We start from the raw sequence: 21821 nt of genomic DNA, 5'->3' as shown, positions 1-21821 counted from the left end.
GGAAGGAGAGGAGGGAGGAGGAGGTCGCCGGAGAGGAGGAGGAGGAGGAGGAGCTCACCGGAGAGGAGGAGGGGAGTATGGTGGAGGAGAGGAGGGGAAATGGAGTGGAGGAGAGGAGAAGATGGAGTGGAGGAGAAAAATGAAGAGGTAAGGAGGAGCGGACCCTGCCCAGCCATATATACGGCATAGTGCCATTACTAATTTTTTTTATTTTTTTTTATTTTGAATTTTGAAGGCAGGAAGATAGTAATGGCGGACCTTGGACCGGTGCGCCATTACTAACTTTTTTCTTATTTTTTTGATACAGTTTAAATTTTGAAGGCGGGAAGATAGTAATGGCACACCATGGGCAGGTGCGCCATTACTGAGTTTGATATTTTTTGAATTTTTTTGCCTCTCCAGATCTTGAAAGCCCCGTAACTTTTTTGTTAGGTTTTTGAGGATTCTAAAAATCTTCAACGGATATAACTTTTCGAGTAGATGATTTTTCATATTAAAAACTTTTTCATCGGAGTTCGTATGCAAAAGTTATGCCCATTTTACAAATTCTCAACAGATTTTGCAAAAAAGTCGAAAATCCATGTTTGTGAATTTTGCTAACAACTAGACCACATATCACATGGTAATCTTATTTTCTTTTATTTTTTTGACATTTCTATCATTTCTTTTATTGTTTTGAAACTGAAAAGGCGGTCCGGGAGGGGGGGGTGCATTTGGTGAAATTTTTGGCCACCTCAGAAAGTTAGTAATGGCGCACCACCTAAGAGTGCGCCATTAGTAACCAGGATGCACTATACACTGGTGCGCCACTACTAACATGTTTTTTATATTTTTTTTCAAAACTAGTAATGGCGCACCACACACCAGGTGCGCCATTAGTAATGTGGCCAATAATGGCGTACCTATATCTGGTGCGCCACTGCTATATAGCAGTGGCGCACCACATATATGGTGCGCCATTAATGTCCATATTAGCTATAGCCGTTTTCCTAATAGTGTCATCTCCACCGTGCGCTCGATCTCGAGATAGGTGATTAAAAAATCATGCTTTTTCAAGAATGGAAATATGTGTATGTGTGTGCGATATGACATAATCGGGTGATATGATGGAAATTGTGTGTGTGGCACAAGTTAACACCAAATTGTGCTTGTGAGTTGCCTATGTTTTGCCAAAATGTCGATTTATTTCCGTTTCGGCGAATTCCAAGCAAACTCTAGATCTATATGTCCTATTTTTAGGGAAGGTCATGCCAAATTTTTGTATGACTTTGATGCATGCACGCATTTTTATAACCCATTTGTTTATTATTACCGTGTAGGCGTTCATGATGGTCAGTGGAACGATGGTCGACAGGTGGTTGCGATCGGCGGTGTAGGACATTAAAGAAAATAACCCAACAGACATTTTATGTCTGTGTCGAAGATGCAAAGGAATAGTTTGGCTCGACCCCTATGACAAAGGTTGTGTCGAATCGCACCTGCTCATGACTGGTTTCATGGATGGCTATACTTGGTGGAAAATTGAAGATGAGGATGATGATGTTGAGGACACCGACGGGGCATGCAATGACGACACGGGGCAAGAAGAAGAGATGATTGATAATGGCGGCGGGGAAGAGGACAGACATGGCGGAGGAGAAAGGGTCGGACATGGCGGCGGAGAGAATGTGGACTCCGCGCCGCAGAGTTCGTCGGTACTAAGTGTCTAAGTTCAATCATGCGGGACCCTCATGTTCAAGCACTACTTCGCACTAGTAGAAAAGGGAAATTTTTCCCTGTCCGTAAGGGCCTTTAGTCCCGTTTCATGAACCGGGACTAATGGGTCGTTACTAATACCTCCCCCCTTTAGTCCCGGTTCAAACATGAACCAGGACAGATGTGCCTCCACGTGGCCGGTGCACCGAGCCCAGGCAGGGGGGCCTTTGGTCCCGGTTGGTGGCACCAACCAGGACCAAAAGGCCTTCACGCGTCAGCATTCCAGTGGCTGGGGATTTTGTTTTTTTAAAGGGGGGGTTGGGGGTTTTGGGGGGTTAATTTAGGTGTTTCATATATTGAGTTAGCTAGCTAATTAATAGAGAGAAGTGTCCTCTCTTATGTCCGTGCTTGGTCGACGCTACGTACTATATATAGAGAGGCTCTCGACATGCTAGCTAGTAAGAAAATGAAGGGAACCATTTAGTACATAAGTTCGTCATGCATACCAAGAGAAGTGATCGATCGACCTCTCCTTCTCCGAGAGATTGGTCGAACAACAAGTTTTTGTATTATCTATCCGACGCTACTGGCTACATACATGTACATTAATATGTAAGATCTCTTAATTACAATCCCCTAGGAATTTGAAATCAACTTCCACATGGTATTCTCCGGCTTTATTGATGACGTGGTCAAGAAAGAATCCCGCCAATTCCTCTTGAATTGCTTTCATGCGATCTTGTTCTAGGAGTTCATTCCGCATCTGCCACGTCTAATTTGAAGAAGGGGGTTAATTAATACATATATATGAATGAAACTCAACAGAAATTATGGTGTAATAAAATGAAATTGTGAATATTATTGCTTACGCACTTCATATTGTCTTTGAGAGTAGCCCCGCTTATTTTTCAAAGTCGCGTTGTGGATGAACTCGCGCACGTAGTATCCAGAGAAATCATTCCCTTGTTCCTGCCACAAGCACTTTATGAGAAATAGAGGTCAATAAAACTGATAATGAAGCATTATAAATGGCATTGATGAAAATATAGCTATAGAATCAACGGGAGATGCGCGCAACTAGCTAGCCAGTAGTAGTTACTCTCGGGTATGTATATCGCAGCTCCTTCGGCAGTCCCGGAGTTTTTGCGGTGAACTGTTTCCAAACCATGCAAGACAAAGAAAATAATAATTATTACTTGAGATATCAGGAAATGAACAAAAAGTTGCCGATATGGTGCGATAATGATCGATTGAACTTACTTGTTGAGCAATTCAGTCATGTCCGCATTGGTTTCGGGATCTTTCCGTCTCGAGTCTAAGACGGTTACTAGTCCCCGCTCAAGCTTAATCTCTAGAAGAACATAGTGGAAGTTGCACACGCATGCATAACTCATCAATTACATTACTATAACCTCGCTCGAGTAATAAGGGAAACCGAATATGCACACGACAGTAACACTCACTCGCCGTTGTAAGCAAAGAGTATGGTATCTTTATTTTGATTTTTAATCAATGATTGTAGCAAGTTGTCCTCGGCCTCTTTGGCGTGCTTTTTAACCAGAAATTCATCTATATATTTGTGTTAATGAACCCAATATCATAAATTTCTTGTTTTTTGCACTCGACGATCTTCAATCTGCATAATATATTGAGGATAATTAATTATAAATACATGCAATGAAAGAGCCGAGCTATATATAGAGACTTAATGACAGAAATAGTACTTATAGGCAGTAGCAAAAGACCGTTAATTTATCGAGGGCCTTTTGATTGAGGGACACGGAGAACTCCTCAAATGGAACACACAACATATCAGTTGCAATGAGGTCGTGCTCCTCTTTAATGTTCAGATACAAACTATTCGTCCCCCCAGACTCTCTTCAGGTTTTCATGTACCAATTATGGAATCTTCGCATGATCGTTGTTAGAGATTTTTCATCTTTGACGAGAGGCTTCCCGTACTCGTATCTGTGTTCGTCCACCTCCATGAAATCAGGTAGTTGATCGTCAGGCAGGTAATCTTGTATACTGCCATAACCGGCCACCATCCCCGAAGCATTAGCGACGATGTTGCCGCTAGACACATTGAGCGGGGGGCACGATTGGTTTGCTTGTTCGTCGAGCTGGTCAATTTTTTTCGCAGCTGCTCATTCTCTTGACCTTTGATGTCTGAGAGTACTTCCCGACCGCTCCGCTTGGAGATATGTCTGTTCAGTAATGCGCTCATAGTTGGTTCTCAGTGGAGACTTTGCCGGTTTCCTCAGGGCATCGAGAGTGCGCTTTGCTTTCACCGGATCTACCTTCTCCTCCGGAGGTGGATGTCTCTTTGCTTTCACCCCTTCAAAGAACTCCTTCATGTGGGTTCGCACGATTGTCGTGTCTTCCTCCTCGGTCCTCTCGTACGGTAACTTCTCTAGAGGCTTGAGAGGTGGACCATATCTGAATTGCCTCCCACGTCTGGTTGTGCTGGTAGACGCCGGAGCAGAAGGAGCGGCTGCGGCGTATATCTTCTTTCGTGCTTACTTACGAGGCGGAGGAGAAGGACTACGATGCGCCGGAGCAGCCGGGGCGGCGGCGGATCTCTTCCGCCCTTGCTGGCGAGGCGGAGAAGGAGGAGGCTGCTGGCTGCTCGGGAGCGCCGGCGCAGGCGGAGAAGGAGGCGGAGTGCCGCCACGTGCCGGAGAAGGAGGCGGAGTGCCGCCACGCGTGCCCTGATCGTCACTCGCTGGAGGAGGAGGCGGTGGAGGAGGCGGAGTGCCCTCACTCACCGGAGGAGGAGGAGGAGGAGGCGGAGGCGTCCAGTTCGGAAGGTTGATGAGCTCCTTCCGCCATAGGCATGGAGTCTTCAGAGCAGAACCCAACCTAGTCTCCCCTTCACCGGTAGGGTGGTCAAGCAGGAGGTCCTCAAATCCCTCCGTTATTTCATCCACCATCACCCTAGCATATCCTTCTGGAATCGGCCGACAGTGATAAGTTGCGCTGGGTCCAGTAGGATAAACAGAGCCAACAGCCGCCTTGACCTTCAAATTCATCCATCGCGTCATAATGTGGCAATTTTGAGACTCCGTGATAGCATCCACGGGATAGCTGGCAGGAGCCATCAAGACATGCTCCAGCTGAAGCAGCTCGGTGGAAGCCACACTGCTTCTCCGCTGAGATGGCGGGATAGCTTCGGGGGAAGCTTCAGCAGGTCGTTTGCTGCGATCTGCTGCTTCTCGTTCCTCTTCTTGTTCCTCAAGCCCCATTACCCTTTCGTGCAGCGCCTGCAGTTGGCCCTGCTCCAGTTTCTTCCTCCTCTTGTGGGTTTTGTAACCCCCTGCGTCCGGAAAACCAACCTTCCACGGAATGGAGCCTGGCGTGCCTCGTGTCCGTCCAGGGTGCTCAGGATTCCCGAGGGCCATTGTGAGCTCATCCTTCTCCCTATCTGGAACGAACGTCCCTCACTGCGCTGCATTGATATAGTGCCAAAGCTTCTTGACTGGTATTTTCAGTTGCTCGTCCGTCCAACGACACTTCCCTGATACAGGGTCCAAGGTTCCGCCAGCCCCGAAGAACCAAGGCCGGCAATGGTCTGGCCAGTTCATTGTCCCTGGTTCGATCCCTTTTACAAGCAGATCATTCTTAGCCTTGGACCACTTAGGCCGGGCTTTGAGGTAGCCACCTGACCCCATGCGATGGTGAAGCTTCTTCTTTGCAGCATTTTGCTTGTTTGTCGCTGACATCTTCTTACTCTTTTCTGATGTCTTGTGGGACACAAATGCGGGCCAGTCATATTTGATCTTCTCATATTTGCCGATGAATTCTGGTGTCTCTTCTTTGTCGACAAACTTGTTCAGCTCTTTCCTCCACCTCCTGAATAGGGTTTCCATCTTCTTAAGAGCACAAGACTTGATTAATTGCTCTTTAACTGGCTTCTCCGGATCCTCCTCTGGCGGTAGGGTGAAATTTGCCTTCAGCTGAGTCCAAAGATCTTCTTTCTGCATATCATTGACATAAGACACCTCAGGGTCTTCCTCCATAGGCTTATACCATTGCTGGATGCTGATCGGAATCTTGTCCCTAACAAGAACCCACACTGAGCAGAAAATGTGTTCTTTGATTAGATGGGTTCAATCGGTTCGCCGTCGGGCGTGATTTCTCTGATCTCAAACCTTTCATCCGAGATCAACTTTTTCTTTGGGCCTCGTCTCCTTACTGAAGTTGTGCTCGATCCGGAGGGCTAGAAATTAAAAGGAAGAAAGACGAGAGTAATTAATATGTGTACATATACCAAAACAATGGATGCATCAATTAACTAGTCAGCACGGGCTTATCTAATATATATATACCTGGCCGGACTCGGTTCGGTCACCGGAGCAGTCAGCACGGTCTCCTTCTTGTACCTCCATTGTGTCACTGGAGCCATCATGAACATAGCCCTCTTCTTGTACGACACTAATGGGCCGAAGCCATCATGAACATAGCCCTCTTCTTCACCCAGTCCTTCCTCACCATCAGTGTCGTTGAGAAATGACGCAACTTCATCACTTCCTTGTGCGATTATGTCCCCCAACATCGCTCCTGTTGCTTCGTCTCGGGAGTCCTCCATAGTTTCTGCAAATATTTACAACATGTCAATTATTATGCAAACATGGTACAGATGGATATATATTAGTGGCAAACGTAGAACTAGCTAGCTAATCACAATAAGGAATCATGTTAGTGGCCTCGACGCTGCTTCTCTAGGGTTTGGGGTGGCCTCGACGCAATGCTTCAAGGGTTTGGGGTGGCCTCGATGACAACGCTCTTTTAACTTGGTAAATTTGGGTGGCCTCGAGAGAGTTAATTTGTCTGGTAGGGGCGCGGTGGGAGGGGGTAGGAGACGAGCAACATCGTTTTCTCTCTAGGGTTTAGGTGTCCCCGAGAGTTTTGGTCGAGCGAGAGGGTTGAGGGGGGTGTCCCTCATGTCGAGAGGGGGTATATATATCGACCGCCCCTCATGTCGAAGTTATATCGAGGGGGTTATATCGACAACGACGCCACATACATATACATGGGAAAATAATGTTATCGAGGAGGGGGTATCGGTACCCCCCCTCGTGTTGAAGTTTCTTCTTTCTCCTCTATTCCTTTTATTCTTCTTCTTCTCCTCTTCTTTTTCTTCTTCTCCCTCGAGAAAGGAAAATAAGGAAAAGGAAGAAAATAGGAAGAAGGAAGAAGGAAGAAGAAGAAGAAAAAAAAGAATAAAAAAAGAGGAGAAGAAGAAAGGAATAGGGGAGAAGAAGAAAAAAATAGAAAAAAACATATTCCTTTCTACTTCTCCTCTTCTTATTTTCCTTTTTCCTCTCATTCTTTTTCTTCTTCTTCTTCCTTCTTCCTTCTTCCTCTTTTCTTCCCTTTCCTTATTTTCCTTTCTCCTCTACACTAACCTAAAATGCACTAAACTAAAATCGATATCTACTAATTAACAACCTAAATAAAAAGTTAATACATATATGAAAAAACATATATAAACAAAAAAATGCTATGAACATTATATTCATACATACATAGCCACATCCATTCATCGATATCATATACTCCCTCCGTTCCATAATGTAGTGCCTATAGATTTTTACAAACGTGAAACATTACAAACTTTGACCATGTTTATAGAGAAAAGTAGATACATCTAGAATACCGAATGCACATCGTTGGATACATCGCGAGTTATATTTTCAGAATGTACATGTTTGGTATTGTAGATCTAGAGAGTTTTCTACATACACTTGGTCAAAGTTGGCAAAGTTTGACTTTGACAAAAATCTATAGGCACTACATTTGGGAATGGAGGGAGTATATAGCTACCACATACATATATACATTATATATATGAAAAAAATGCAATGAACAAAAAAAATGTTCAAATAGAAAATTTCGAAAAAACAAAGGTTTTGCCTAATGCATTGTTCATATGAATATATAAACATTGGCATATTCTACAATAATTAATATCACCAAAAAATCTATGAACAGAAAAAAATCCTAACTTTTCTAAAAATCTATCTTTTGCATATATGAAAACATTAATACACATATGAACAAAAAATACATATATGAACAAAAACATGCTCTGAACAATTTTTTTATACATTTTGAACATCTACATACACATAGCCACATACATACACATATACACTATCTATATATATATATATATATATATGAACAAAAAAATTAAACTAATAAAAATGAAAAAAAACAGAGCCGGGGCGGCACGGCGGCTCACAGCGGGGGCGGTTAGCGATGACGATGGCGATGGTGGGGGCGGCAAGGTCGCCGACGCGCGGGGGCAGGACGAGGCAGGGGCTCGGGGCGGCACGCGGTGACGGGGACCGCGGTCTCGGGCGGCACACGGCGACAGGGACGAGGAGGGTGGGCTCGGGAAGGCAAGCGGCGACGGGGACGAGGACGACGGGCTCAGGGAGGCCGGCGACGAGGACAGCGCGGGCTCGGGGAGGCCGACAACGAGGATGGCGCGGGCTTGGGGAGGCCGGCGACTTGGACGGCGCGGGCTCGGGGAGGCCGGCGACGAGGGCGGCGCGGTCTCCGGGAGGCCGGCGACAAGGATGACACGGGCTTGGGGAGGCGACGGCCTTGGCGGCGGCAGCGAGGTGGAGCAGCCTGACGGCGTCGATGAGCTCGGCATCGTTGGGGGATGGGGCAACTGGCGATGAAAACTAAGAATTTTTCACAAGTCTTTGCTTATATAGCAAAGGCCAGTTTTTGGCAGCCCAAAGGGCTGGAAGCGGCGGCCTTTGGTCCCGGTTGGTGGCACCAACCGGGACTAAAGGTGGGGCATTGGTACCGGTTCGTGGCCCTTTAGTCCCGGTTGGTGCCACCAAGCGGGACCAAAGGCCCCTGTGCTGCCTGCGTCGCGGTCAAAGTTTAGTCCCACCTCGCTAGTTGAGAGGGCTCTAGAGTGGTTTATAAGCGCTGTTGCGCCCACCCTCTCGAGCTCCTCTCAACTGCAGGCTTTCGGGCCTAATCTCACACTTTGCTGCTGTGAGCCTATTGGGCCTTCTGCGGGCCTGAATCCTGGCCCAGGTCGGGTTTCTAGTCGTATTCAGGCCGTGGTGGCCCAATGGGTGGCAGTTTTTTATTTTTCCATTTTTTTGATTTTTTTCTGCATTATTTATTTTCTTTTGTTTTTTGCTTTATTTTTTAATTCTTTTTTGCTTTTATTTTAGAAAAATTATAAACTTTCTGTTAGTGCCATTAGTTTTCAAATTTGAAAACACTTTTTTTGTTTTTTAGTTTTTTTGTTTTCTTTGTTGCTTTATTTATTTTGTTTTGTTTCTACTTACAACAAAATACTTATTGTTGCTATTTTTATTTTGTTTCCTGTTTTTTTGTTTTGTTTTCTGCATTATTTATTTTCTTTTGTTTTTTTCTTTATTTTTTAATTCTTTTTGTTTTTAGGTCAGCAAAATTATAAAGTTTCTGTTAGTGCCATTAGTTTTAGAAAAATTATAAACTTTCTGTTGAGAGTGTTCTTGGTGAGAACATAGTTGGCAAGGAGCGAAATGGGATTAATGGTATTACGAGGGCCGAACCATAAGACATTAAAGCATTTCAAATGAACTCTGAAAAAGTTGAAAGTTGGCATGGTATCATAAATTCACCCACATAGCATGTGCATGTACAAAACGGACAATGGTATCATACTCGTCTGTTACAAAGTTGGCATGGTATCATCATAATAGTTGCGGGAGAAAGTCTTCACTTTTTCTTCGCTTCTGTCATTTGCTTATTGCACCGTAACCATGGATAATCTTCATCGTTTATCAGGATGCTGGGGTCAGCCTTGACTTTGAAGGGAGGAATTTCATGAAACTTTTCATAATCTTCAGACATGTCTGTCTTGTCCTCCACTCCCACGATGTCCCTTTTTCCTGAAAGGACTATGTGGAACTTTTCGTATGATGTATTCGCTTCCTTATCTTTTCTTTTTCTCGGTCTGGTAGACATGTCCTTCACTTAGATAACCTGTGCCACATCATTGGCTAGGATGAATGGTTCGTCAGTGTACCCAAGATTTTTCCGATCCACTGTTGTCATTCCATACTGTGGGTATGCCTGTACCCCACCTCCTAACATATTGACCCATTTTCACTTAGACAAAGGGACCTTAAAATCATGTCCGTAGTCAAGTTCCCATATGTCCACTATGTAACCATAATATGTGTCCTTTCCCCTCTCGGTTGTTGCATCAAAGCGGACACCGCTGTTTTGGTTGGTGCTCTTTTGATCTTGGTCAATCGTGTAAAATGTATTCCCATTTATCTCGTATCCTTTCCAAATCAATACAGTCAAAGATGGTCCCCTGGACAACAAGTATAGCTCATCACAAACAGTGCTGTCACCTCTGAGACGTGTTTCCAACCAACTGCTGAAATTCCTGATGTGTTCACATGTAATCCAGTCGTCGCACTGCTCCGGGTGTTTGGAGCGCAGACTCTTCTTGTGTTCATCGACATACGGGGTCACCAAGGTAGAGTTCTATAGAACTGTGTAGTGTGCTTGAGACCAAGAATATCCGTCCCTGCATATTATTGAGTCCCTTCCAAGCGTGCCTTTTCCAGTCAGTCTCCCCTCATATCGCGATTTAGGGAGACCTATCTTCTTAAGGCCAGGAATGAAGTCAACACAAAACCCGATGACATCCTCTGTTTGATGGCCCATGGAGATGCTTCCTTCTGGCCTAGCGCGGTTACGGACATATTTCTTTAGGACTCCCATGAACCTCTCAAAGGGGTACATATTGTGTAGAAATACGGAGCCCAGAATGACAATCTCGTCAACTAGATGAACTAGGACGTGCGTCATGATATTGAAGAAGGATGGTGGGAACACCAGCTCGAAACTGACAAGGCAATGCACCACATCACTCCTTAGCCTTGGTATGATTTCTGTATCAATCACCTTCTGAGAGATTGCATTGAGGAATGCACATAGCTTCACAATGGTTAATCGGACGTTTACCGGTAGAAGCCCCCTCAATGCAACCGGAAGCAGTTGCGTCATAATCACGTGGAAGTCATGAGACTTTAGGTTTTGAAATTTTTTCTCTGCCATATTTATTATTCCTTTTATATTCGACGAGAAGCCAGTTGGGACCTTCATACTAAGCAGACATTCAAAGAAGATTTCCTTCTATTCTTTGGTAAGAGCATAGCTGGCAGGACCTTCATACTGCTTTGCAGGCATGCCGTATTCTTCGTGCAAACGTTGCAGGTCCTCCCGTGCCTCAGCTGTATCTTTTATCTTCCCATACACGCCCAAGAAGCCTAGCAGGTTCACGCAAAGGTTCTTCGTCACGTGCATCACGTTGATCGAAGAGCGGACCTCTAGGTCTTTCCAGTAGGGTAGGTCCCAAAATATAGATTTCTTCTTCCACATGGGTGTGTGTCCCCCAGCGTCACTTGGAACAGCTAGTCCACCGGGATCCTTTCCAAAGATTACGTGTAAATCATTGACCATAGCAAGTACGTGATCACCGCTACGCATGGCGGGCTTCTTCCGGTGATCTGCCTCGGCTTTGAAATGCTTGCCTTTCTTTCAACATTGATGGTTGGTCGGAATAAATCGATGATGGCCCAGGTACACATTCTTCCTGCAGCTTCCCAGGTATATACTATCGGTGTCAAGTAAACAGTGTGTGCATGGGTGGTATCCCTTGTTTGTCTGTCCTGAAAGGTTACTGAGGGTGGGCCAATCGTTGATGGTCACGAACAGCAACGCCTTTAGGTCAAATTCCTCCTGTTTGTGCTCATCCCACGTACATACACCGTTTCCATTCCACAGTTGTAAAAGATCTTCAACTAATGGCCTTAGGTACACATCAATGTAGTTGCCGGGTTGCTTAGGGCCTTGGATGAGAACTGGCATCATAATGAACTTTCGCTTCATGCACATCCAAGGAGGAAGGTTATACATACATAGAGTCACGGGCCAGGTGCTGTGATTGCTGCTCTGCTCCCCGAAAGGATTAATGCCATCCGCGCTTAAAGCAAACCATACGTTCCTTGTGTCACTTGCAAACTCATCCCAGTACTTTCTCTCGATTTTTCTCCACCGCGACCCGTCAGCGGGTGCTCTCAACTTCCCGTCTTTCTTATGGTCCTCACGGTGCCATCGCATCAACTTGGCATGCTCTCCGTTTCTGAACAGACGTTTCAACCGTGGTATTATAGGAGCATACAACATGACCTTCGCAAGAACCCTCTTCCTGGGGGGCTCGCCCTCAACATCACTAGGGTCATCTCCTCTGATCTTATACCGTAATGCACCACATACCGGGCATGCGTTCAGATCCTTGTACGCACTGCGGTAGAGGATGCAGTCATTAGGGCAGGCATGTATCTTCCGCACCTCCAATCCTAGAGGGCATACGACCTTCTTTGCTGCGTATGTACTGTCGGGCAATTCGTTATCCTTTGGAAGCTTCTTCTTCAATATTTTCAGTAGCTTCTCAAATCCTTTGTCAGGAACAACATTCTCTGCCTTCCACTGCAGCAATTCCAGTACGATACCGAGCTTTGTGTTGCCATCTTCGCAATTGGGGTACAACCCTTTTTTGTGGTCCTCTAATATGCGATCAAACTTCAGCTTCTCCTTTTGACTTTCGCATTGCATCCTTGCATCGGCAATGACCCGGCGGAGATCATCATCATCGGGCACATCGTCTGGTTCCTCTTGATCTTCAGCAACTTCGCCCGTTGCAGCATCATCATGCACATCGTCTGGTTCCTCTTGATCTTCAGTAGCATAACTGTATTCAGGGGGCACATAGTTGTCATCGTACTCTTCTTCTTCACCGTCTTCCATCATAACCCCTATTTCTCTGTGCCTTGTCCAAACATTATAGTGTGGCATGAAACCCTTGTAAAGCAGGTGGGTGTGAAGGATTTTCTGGTCAGAGTAAGACTTCGTATTCCCACATATAGGGCATGGACAACACATAAAACCATTCTGCTTGTTTGCCTCAGCCACTTCGCGAAAATCATGCACGCCCTTAATGTACTCGGAGGTGTGTCTTGAACCATACAACCATTGCCGGTTCATCTGCGTGCATTACAGAACATCATGAATAGATAATTAAGTGACCAAATTAATAGAAGTTCATCATCACATTAAAACCAAAGTACATACATAGTTCTCATCTAACAACATAAAGCTCTGCAGAGCATCTAAATTAATTAAACCATACATTGAAACTATGTAAAACATTTCAATGCGAAAACAAATGCAATCATAATCGCAACCAATATAACAACTGATCCAACGGCATAATGATACCAAGCCTCGGTATGAATGGCATATTTTCTAATATTTCTAATCTTCAAGCGCATTGCATCCATCTTGATCTTGTGATCATCGACGACATCCGCAACATGCAACTCCAATATCATCTTCTCCTCCTCAATTTTTCTTATTTTTTCCTTCAACAAATTGTTTTCTTCTTAAACTAAATTTAACCTCTCGACAATAGGGTTGGTTGGAATTTCCGGTTCCACAACCTCCTAGATAAATAAAATCTATGTCATGTTGGTCGGCATAATTGTCATAAACAATAAATGAATCAATAGTTATGAAAAGATAATATATACCACATCCGAATCATAGACATGACGAGGGCCGACGGGGGCGGATACCAAAACCATCGCACTATATAAGATGCAATAATAAAAGTAAGAAAATTATACAAGTATCTATATAAACATACAAGTAAGAATTTTTTTGCTTTCAGAAAGAAGATAAGAACAAGAGGCTCACCACGGTGGTGCCGGCGACGAGATCGGCGCGGGCGATCGACGACGGTGAAGACGGGGACGGGACGTGACAGACCGCTAAACCTAGACAAATATTGAGGAAAATGGAGCTTGGAGAGGAGAAAGCTTAAGTAGTGTGGCTCGGGCATTCCATCGAACACCTCATGTGCATAGGAGGTAAGCTAGAGCATCACAAAGCTCTCCCCTTGCCGGCCAGGAAAAACAGAGCAGTGGGAGTGCTCTGCTCGCGGGCGAGGGGTATATATAGGCAACTCATTGGTCCCGGTTCATCCCACCAACCGGGACTAAAGGGCAGCCTTTGGTCCCGGTTCATGCCTTCAACTGGGACCAATGGTGGTGGGCCAGGAGCGAGGCCCATTGGTCCCGGTTCGTCCCACCAACCGGGACCAAAAGGTCGAGACGAACCGGGACCAATGGCCCACGTGGCCCGGCTTGCCCCCGGGGCTCACGAACCGGGTCAAAAACTCCAATTGGTCCCGGATCTAGATTGAACCGGGACTAATTGGATGACCTGGCCTGGACCATTGGCCCCTTTTCTACTAGTGTCACAAGGAGACGGGTACTGAGAGAGCCGCTTCTAGAGCGGAGGCTAAGCTGCAACAACTGGTGGTAGACTTGAACACTCCATTGTATGATGGTTGCAATCCCGAGGTGACCTGTTTGAGTTTCACGCTCCAACTCCTAAAGACGAAGGCTAAAAACAAATGGACTGACACTAGCCTCGATGAGTGAGGGAGTCCTGGATTAGGGGGTGTCTGGATGGCCGGACTATGACCTTTGGCTGGACTCCTGGACTATGAAGATACAAGATTAAAGACCTCGTCCCGTGTCCGGATGGTACTTTCCTTGGCGTGGAAGGCAAGCTTGGCGATATGATATGAATATCTCTTCCCATTGTAACCGACTCTGTGTAACCCTAGCCCTCTCTGGAGTCTATATAAACCAGAGAGTTTTAGTCCGTAGGACGAACAACAATCATACCATAGGCTAGCTTCTAGGGTTTAGCCTCTCTGATCTCGTGGTAGATCAACTCTTGTAATAACCATACCATCAATATTAATCAAGCAGGAGTAGGGTTTTACCTCCACAGAGAGGGCCCGAACCTGGCTAAAAACATCGTGTCCCTTGTCTCCTGTTACCATCCGCCTAGACGCACAGTTCGGGACCCCCTACCCGAGATCCGCTGGTTTTGACACCAACATTGGTGCTTTCATTGAGAGTTCCTATGTGTCGTCGCCTTTAGGCCCGATGGCTTCTTTGATCATCAACCACGACACGGTCCAAGGTGAGACTTTTCTCCCCGGACAGATCCTCGTATTCGGCGGCTTCGCACTGCGGGCCAACTCGCTTGGCCATCTGGAGCAGATCGAAAGCTACGCCCCTGGCCATCAGGTCAGGTTTGGAAGCTTAAACTACACGGCCGACATCCGCGGGGACTTGATCTTCGACGGATTCGAGCCACGGCTGAGCGTGCCGCACTGTCTCAATGGGCATGATCTAGCTCTGCCGCTGGACAGCGCCCAAAGTGCCGCTCAGTTGTCCTCTCCGACCATTAGCTCGGAGCCGACTGTGCTAACCGGGGACGGACGGTTGGACGCCGCCCCTGGAGCCGCAATCTCTACGGCGATAGAGCCGAATACCAACCTAGTCCTTTGCAAGGCCCGTGACTCCAAGGTGCCGGACTCCGTTTCGGACTCCGAATCTTCCGCACCCCTTCCGATCGAACCCGATTGGGCTCCGATCATGGAGTTCACCGCCACGGACGCCTTTCAGCACTCACCCTTTGGCGATATCCTGAACTTCCTAAACTCTCTCTCTTTGTTAGGAGAGCCCTGGCCGGACTATGGTCAGCAGGGCTGGGATGCGGACGATGAAGAAATTCGAAACCCACCCACCACCCACTTTGTAGCCACTGTCAACGATCTAACCGACACACTCGACTTCGACTCCGAACACATCGACGGTATGGACGCCGGTAGAGGAGACGACCAAGAACCAGCACCTATAGGGCACTGGAAAGCCACCTCGTCATACGATGTATACATGGTGGACACACCTAAAAGGAATGACAACGAGGATCAAAAGGGCGCAACCAGGGATCGCTCCCTCGAAAAACAACCAAAGCGGTGGCGTAAGCGCCACGCCAAGCCCCACCTTGACAAAGACCCAGCCATAGAGCAGGGCGAATCAACAGAAGACGAACATGCCATCGAGCAACCGTCCAAACAGGGTGGACAATCCGAACAAACCATCCCCGGGAAAGATAACAGTCCGGACGACCTCACGCCGGACAAATTGCTGGAACATCAGAACCTCCACCAAAGGCTCGTTGCCACTGCACGCAGCCTGAAAAAGCAGAAGCGGAGGCTCAAAACAGCGGAAGATGCACTCAGGATCAGATGGGGCAAAGTACTCAATACCACACACAAGTACGGCAATAGTCGTCACACAAAGAGCTATCCGAAGCGGAAACTACTACCGGAATTTGACGAAGAGGCCATAGAGCCCCCACAGTCAAAAAATAAGGAAGCCACAAGGTCGGATAGACGACCCCATGATCGATATCAAGCAACAAAGGGTGCCGCACTCAATACGGCGCGCAATTCACCCAAGGATTCGCATCAAAAAACGGGCCCAACCAGATCCATCTATGGGACAAGAAAGCAAGCTCCAGTGAGCAATGCAATGCAAAACATATCCGAACATCGCGGCACACCTACATACAGGGGCGCCGCACATCCCCTATGTTTTACCGATAAGGTGATGGATCATGAATTCCCAGCGGGATTCAAGCCCGTGAACATAGAAGCATACGACGGAACAACAGACCCTGGAGTCTGGATCAAGGATTATATCCTCCACATACACATGGCCCGAGGAGATGACCTCCATGACATAAAATACTTACCCCTTAAGCTCAAAGGGCCAGCCTGGCATTGGCTTAAAAGCCTTCCCGAAAATACCATGGGAAGTTGGGAAGCGCTCGAGGATGCTTTCCGGGCAAATTTTCAAGGGACCCATGTCCGACCTCCGGATGCAGATGATCTGAGTCATATAACTCAGCAGCCTAGAGAGTCAGCCCGGAAACTCTGGAACAGATTCCTTACTAAAAAGAATCAGATCATCGACTGTCTGGATGCCGAGGCCCTAGCAGCTTTCAAACATAGCGTCCGAGACGAATGGCTCGCCAGACACCTCGGCCAAGAAAAGCCAAGAACAATGGCCGCATTAACAAGCCTCATGATCCTCTTCTGCGCAGGAAAGGACAGCTGGTTGGCAAGAAGCAACACCAGCGACCCGAGCACATCCGAACTCAGAGACGGAAACAGGAAACCGCGCCGTAACAAAGAAGAGCGCCGAATCAAGGATAACAATCCGATGAGCACGACACTAAACGCCGGATTCAAAAGCTCTCGGCAAAATCAGAAAAAGCTGCCACCCAAAGATGATAGGGACGAGCTGTCTAACCTCAACAAAATCCTGGACAAAATATGTCAAATCCACAGTACTCCCGGGAGACCTGCAAACCATACCCACAGAGATTGTTGGGTCTTCAAGCAGTCCGGCAAACTCAACGCCGAACACAAGGGGCTCGACACACCAAGCGAGGATGATGACGCACCCCACAAGCAGAACACCGGAGAGCAAAAGAAGTTCCCACAAGAAGTCAAAACAGTAAATTCACTACACATGACAAAAGGGAAGAATAGAACGGCGCCTACGAGAACACGCGCCATACGGCCAGCCCTAAAGGAGCACCGCCACTGGTTGTTACAACCAATCACCTTTGATTACCAGGATTACTCCAGAGGGGCCCGGAACGCAGGCTGGACTGCCTTGGTCTTGAATCCGGTTATTGACGGACTACAATTTACATGAGTCCTTATGGACGGCGGCAGTGACTTAAGCCTGTTATATCAGGACACAATCCGCAAACTAGGGGTAAACCCAGCTATAATCCGCCATGGCAACACTTCCTTTCAAGGTGTCACGCCGGGTCCAGATACCCATAGTATGGGTTCCCTTTCGTTAGAAGTCACGTTAGGCTCACCCGACAACTTCCAAAGCGAAAAGCTAACCTTCCACATCGCCCATTCGTAAGTCGCCATCAAGCGCTACTGGGACGTGAAGCTTTCGCCCGCTTTAACGCAATACCGCATTATGCATGACTTACACTTAAAATGCCCGGGCCACGAGGCATCATCTCATTACAAGGGAATGCCAATTGACCCCCAAAGTACGGGTAATGGTGCGGCCGCTTGGACAGCCGCACACCAATCCAGCCCTACTATCCCGGACACGGCTAGACGAGTCCGGCGTCAACATACATGGGCTTAATAGCCGCATAAACCCTGTACAAGGGGCTCCGCGTGTTCATGCCAGGAGACAATACGGCTCACTTCTCGCTCCAACTATATTTCGTTTATTCTAATATAGATTTCTCGCACGCTTATTTTTTTACTAAAGTTCCTCTTTTTCACAGATGAACACCGTGCTACGCCCGTCCAAGATACGGCACAACGGAGACACAGGCGCAGACGTGCAGTAGGGACCCGTTCCAAGGATTCTTTTCAGATTAAGACCATGCGTAAACCTTTTTTACTGTCTCTTGTTGACAACATCCCCCGGTTTTCGCCATAACCGAGGAGGATGCTAGCATTTTGGCATGTGGCCACGCCAGAATTTTCTGCGTACCTGGACACCAGGGGCTTTTTTACCAAGGGCTCTGTTTCGGCCCGTCTTCATAAAGACCGAATACCTTAGGGAGTGTTCGGCGTCCCGAGTTTGGCCTTATATGCATCAGCTCCGAATCATGTCTTTGGTCAAATGTTGGGTTTGCCCGGCTCCTGTGTTTTGCTGCCTTACTTTCCGTTATATCGGCTAACGTGGCACCAGGAGAACTACTGCGATTGTGCCCCGGTTTGGCTAGGCGAGCACCTCAGTAGAGAAAGCCGAAAACTGACCGTCATGATATAGCGAGAGACTGGTCAACCACTCGATGACTCTCAGAATCTCTAGGATTCCTCCGCATTAACGAAGGACCGCTTCCCGTTCAGGCACACACGCGCCCCGAATTCGGGAGAGCGCGGTGCCTTCAGGGGATATTGAGTAGTGAAAGTGCTAGTTATCGACTAGAGGGGGGGGTGAATAGGCGATTTTTATCAAAGTCTTCAAAACATTGAAGTTTTGAAGACAAACAATAGAAATGACCTAATTGATATGCAACGGAAGATAAACTACACAAAGCAAGCCATAGTCATGTATGCAATAGTGGTAACGTACGAAGACTAATAGCAGCTAGGTAGTAAGGATCAGGATGGAAGATAGTATGAAGCCAATCAACAATAGTAGTCAAACATTGAAGTCAAATAGATCAGACAGATAAGCAATGTCTTCATGAAGACAAACTCAAGGTAAAGGAGGGAAAGGGATAGAACCAGTCACTTGTTGAAGACACATGATTTGTTGGACCAGTTGCAGTTGCTGTGACAAGTGTACGTCTAGTTAGGGAGGCTGAGATTCAACTCAGAAGACCGCGTCTTAACCTTATTCCCCTTGAGCTAAGGACACACAGTCCTCGCCCAATCACTCTGGTAAGTCTTCAAGGTAGACTTTCGAACCTTCACAGACTTCATTCACCGGCAATCCACAATGACTCTTGGATGCTCAGAACACGACGCCTAACCGGCTGGAGGATACACAGTCCTCAAGTGTAATAAGTCTTCAGGTCACACAGACAGAAAGACTTCAGTGATGCCTAACACTCTTTGGCTCTGGGTGTTTGGGCTTTGTCCTCGCAAGGATTTCTCTCTCAAAGGCTTCGAGGTGGGTTGCTCTCAAAACGACAAAAGCCATAAACTAACTCTGAGCAGCCAGCAATTTATGGTGTAGGGGGTGGGCTATTTATAGCCACCAGGTAACCCTACCTGATATGTCCGAAATGACCCTGGGTCACTAAGGAACTGGCATGTGTTCCAACGGTCAGATTTCAAACACACACGGCAACTTTACTTGGGCTACAAGCAAAGCTGACTCATCCAGCTCTGGATAAGATTTGATCTCATTGTCTTCGCTCGAAGACATAGGATTTGTGTTGAGCATCACTTCAGTCACTCTGACTTAGTTCACTTGGACCCCACTTAATAGTACGGTGGTTCCTATGACTCAACAAAGAAGAAAAGGAAACAATGAAACAACTCAGTCTTCGCGCTCCACAGTCCTCACTCAATGTCTTCTCATGTCATAGACTTCAGTGTGAATATCTTCACACACCACCATTGTCTTTAATGTCTTCATAAATTTTTAGGGGTCATCTCCGGTAGGTAAACCGAATCAATGAGGGACACTACCTGCGTTTATCCTTCAATTCTCACAAACGCATTAGTCCCTCAACCAACTTTGTCGTCAATACTCCAAAACCAACCAGGGGTGGCACTAGATGCACTTACAATCTCCCCCTTTTTGGTGATTCTGGTTGAAGTTTTCAATGGGAAAGAAGTATGTGAAATTGTAAAGGATAGCTTATTGTCTTCATAAGTGGCAAGGGCTCCCCCTGAAGATGTGCATATAAATAATTTGCTTTTGGAATGCAAATGCACATGGCAGGTTGTACTTGTGGAGATCCTCTTCAACTTACGAAGATAATTTATCATTCATGAAATGATATAACTAAGAGAATGACATGCATAATGAAAAATGGACGTCTGTAGAATGATCTAAGTGCGGAAGTTATCATCGCACGTGGAAACGCAAATAAGTAGCAGACGACCATCAAGTTTAAGTGCTACAACTCAAGGAACGAAGTGTATCAAAAGCAAGAGTTGTAAGCACTAGGCAAAAATATAAAGCAACCGCCCTTATGAACCCACTTGAAGACTATCAAACTCATACGCTTCTCCCCCTTTTGTCAGGAATGACCAAAAAGGTTTGAAGACATAGAGCATCTACTCGTCCTCAGGAGGAGTAGTTGAAGCAGCAGGGTTGTTGTTATCGTTTGGCGGTGCAGACGAACTTGGTGCAGTGTCGATGCGTGCAGATGTAGGGGGTGGTGAAGTAGCATCGTCTTCATCATCAATCACATTGGCATTGACCATTGCCGCGGAGGAAGAATAGTCACAGTCTTCAAGAGATGGAGTTCTTCGTAGGACAGCATTCCGTGGAGGAGTGGAGTCAAACTTGAATCTTTCAGTGAAGCCATCGTCTTGAAGATCAGCTTCAGCACTAAGCAGGGTCAAACTCTTCCATGATCGCCGACAAGTTTCGTGAGTGACAAATGCATTCTTGGTGGCAAGGTTTCGAATGCGATTTACATCCACCAAGAGGCTTTGCATCTGAAGCTTGAGCCAAAAATGATGCTTATCTTGCTTCTGATGCAGGGCCACAAGAAGTTCTCGGTCATTGAGGACCCGAGAGCGCTTCCGAGGCCTTTGATCAATTGTTCTCTCAGTAGCTTCAGTTGGCGCACGATGAGGCAGACGAGTGTTTCCAGCCATTGGATAGACACGCGTGACAGCTTGGACTCGTTCCATAGGCTGAGTGAAGCTTTGATGTTCAACATTTTGAAGACAGAGAGGCTTCTTGGCAGGTTCAGGGTATATGGCTTCAACTGACATATCAACGTCTGGTAGGAAGATCACATGATTGCGAGCAGATGGTTGATAATTGACAGTAGAGTGTTGCTTGATGAGGCGCATGACCCATGGAGCATAGAACTTCAGCCCGAAAAGGTCAGATCCAGATGCAGCCAGTTGCCTGATGAAGAAATCTTGCGCATTGAAGCTGATGCCATTTAGGATGTAAAAGACCAAGGTCTTCATGGCTCCTTCAAGTTTTGCAACTGATGAATGTCCTTTGATCGGCCATAGAGTCTGCCTGATGATATGATATATATTGCGCGGCAGGTACTCAAGGTCATCAACAAAGAACTTCTTTGGATATTCAGCATCACGTGGCAAAGGCTTCATCATGCTCAACCTCTGGCTCATATTGGGTTCAGGCTTATGGAAGATGCTCTCCAATGCATTGCGGTGGTTTTGACAACCAGGTTCATATAGCTCTCCGGGAGTGGATAGGCCTGTAAGCTCAATGATGTCAAGAGCTTTGGCTTCATGATGAACATTTCCTGTCATCCACTCGAGAACCCATGTCTTCGTATCTCTGTTATAACCACGAATGTGGAGTGTAGCATAGAATCAAAGCAATAGCTCTTCATTCCAATGTTCTTCGTCTATGACAAAGCTGAGCAGACCAGCATCACGAAAGCAGTCAAGTGCTTCTTCTAAGCATGGTAGTCCAGCAATGGCTTCAGTGTCG

The sequence above is a fragment of the Triticum dicoccoides genome, chromosome 7B, assembly GCF_002162155.2.
Source record: "Triticum dicoccoides isolate Atlit2015 ecotype Zavitan chromosome 7B, WEW_v2.0, whole genome shotgun sequence".
NCBI lineage: Eukaryota > Viridiplantae > Streptophyta > Magnoliopsida > Poales > Poaceae > Triticum > Triticum dicoccoides.
Note: the sequence above shows the minus strand (reverse complement) of the source record.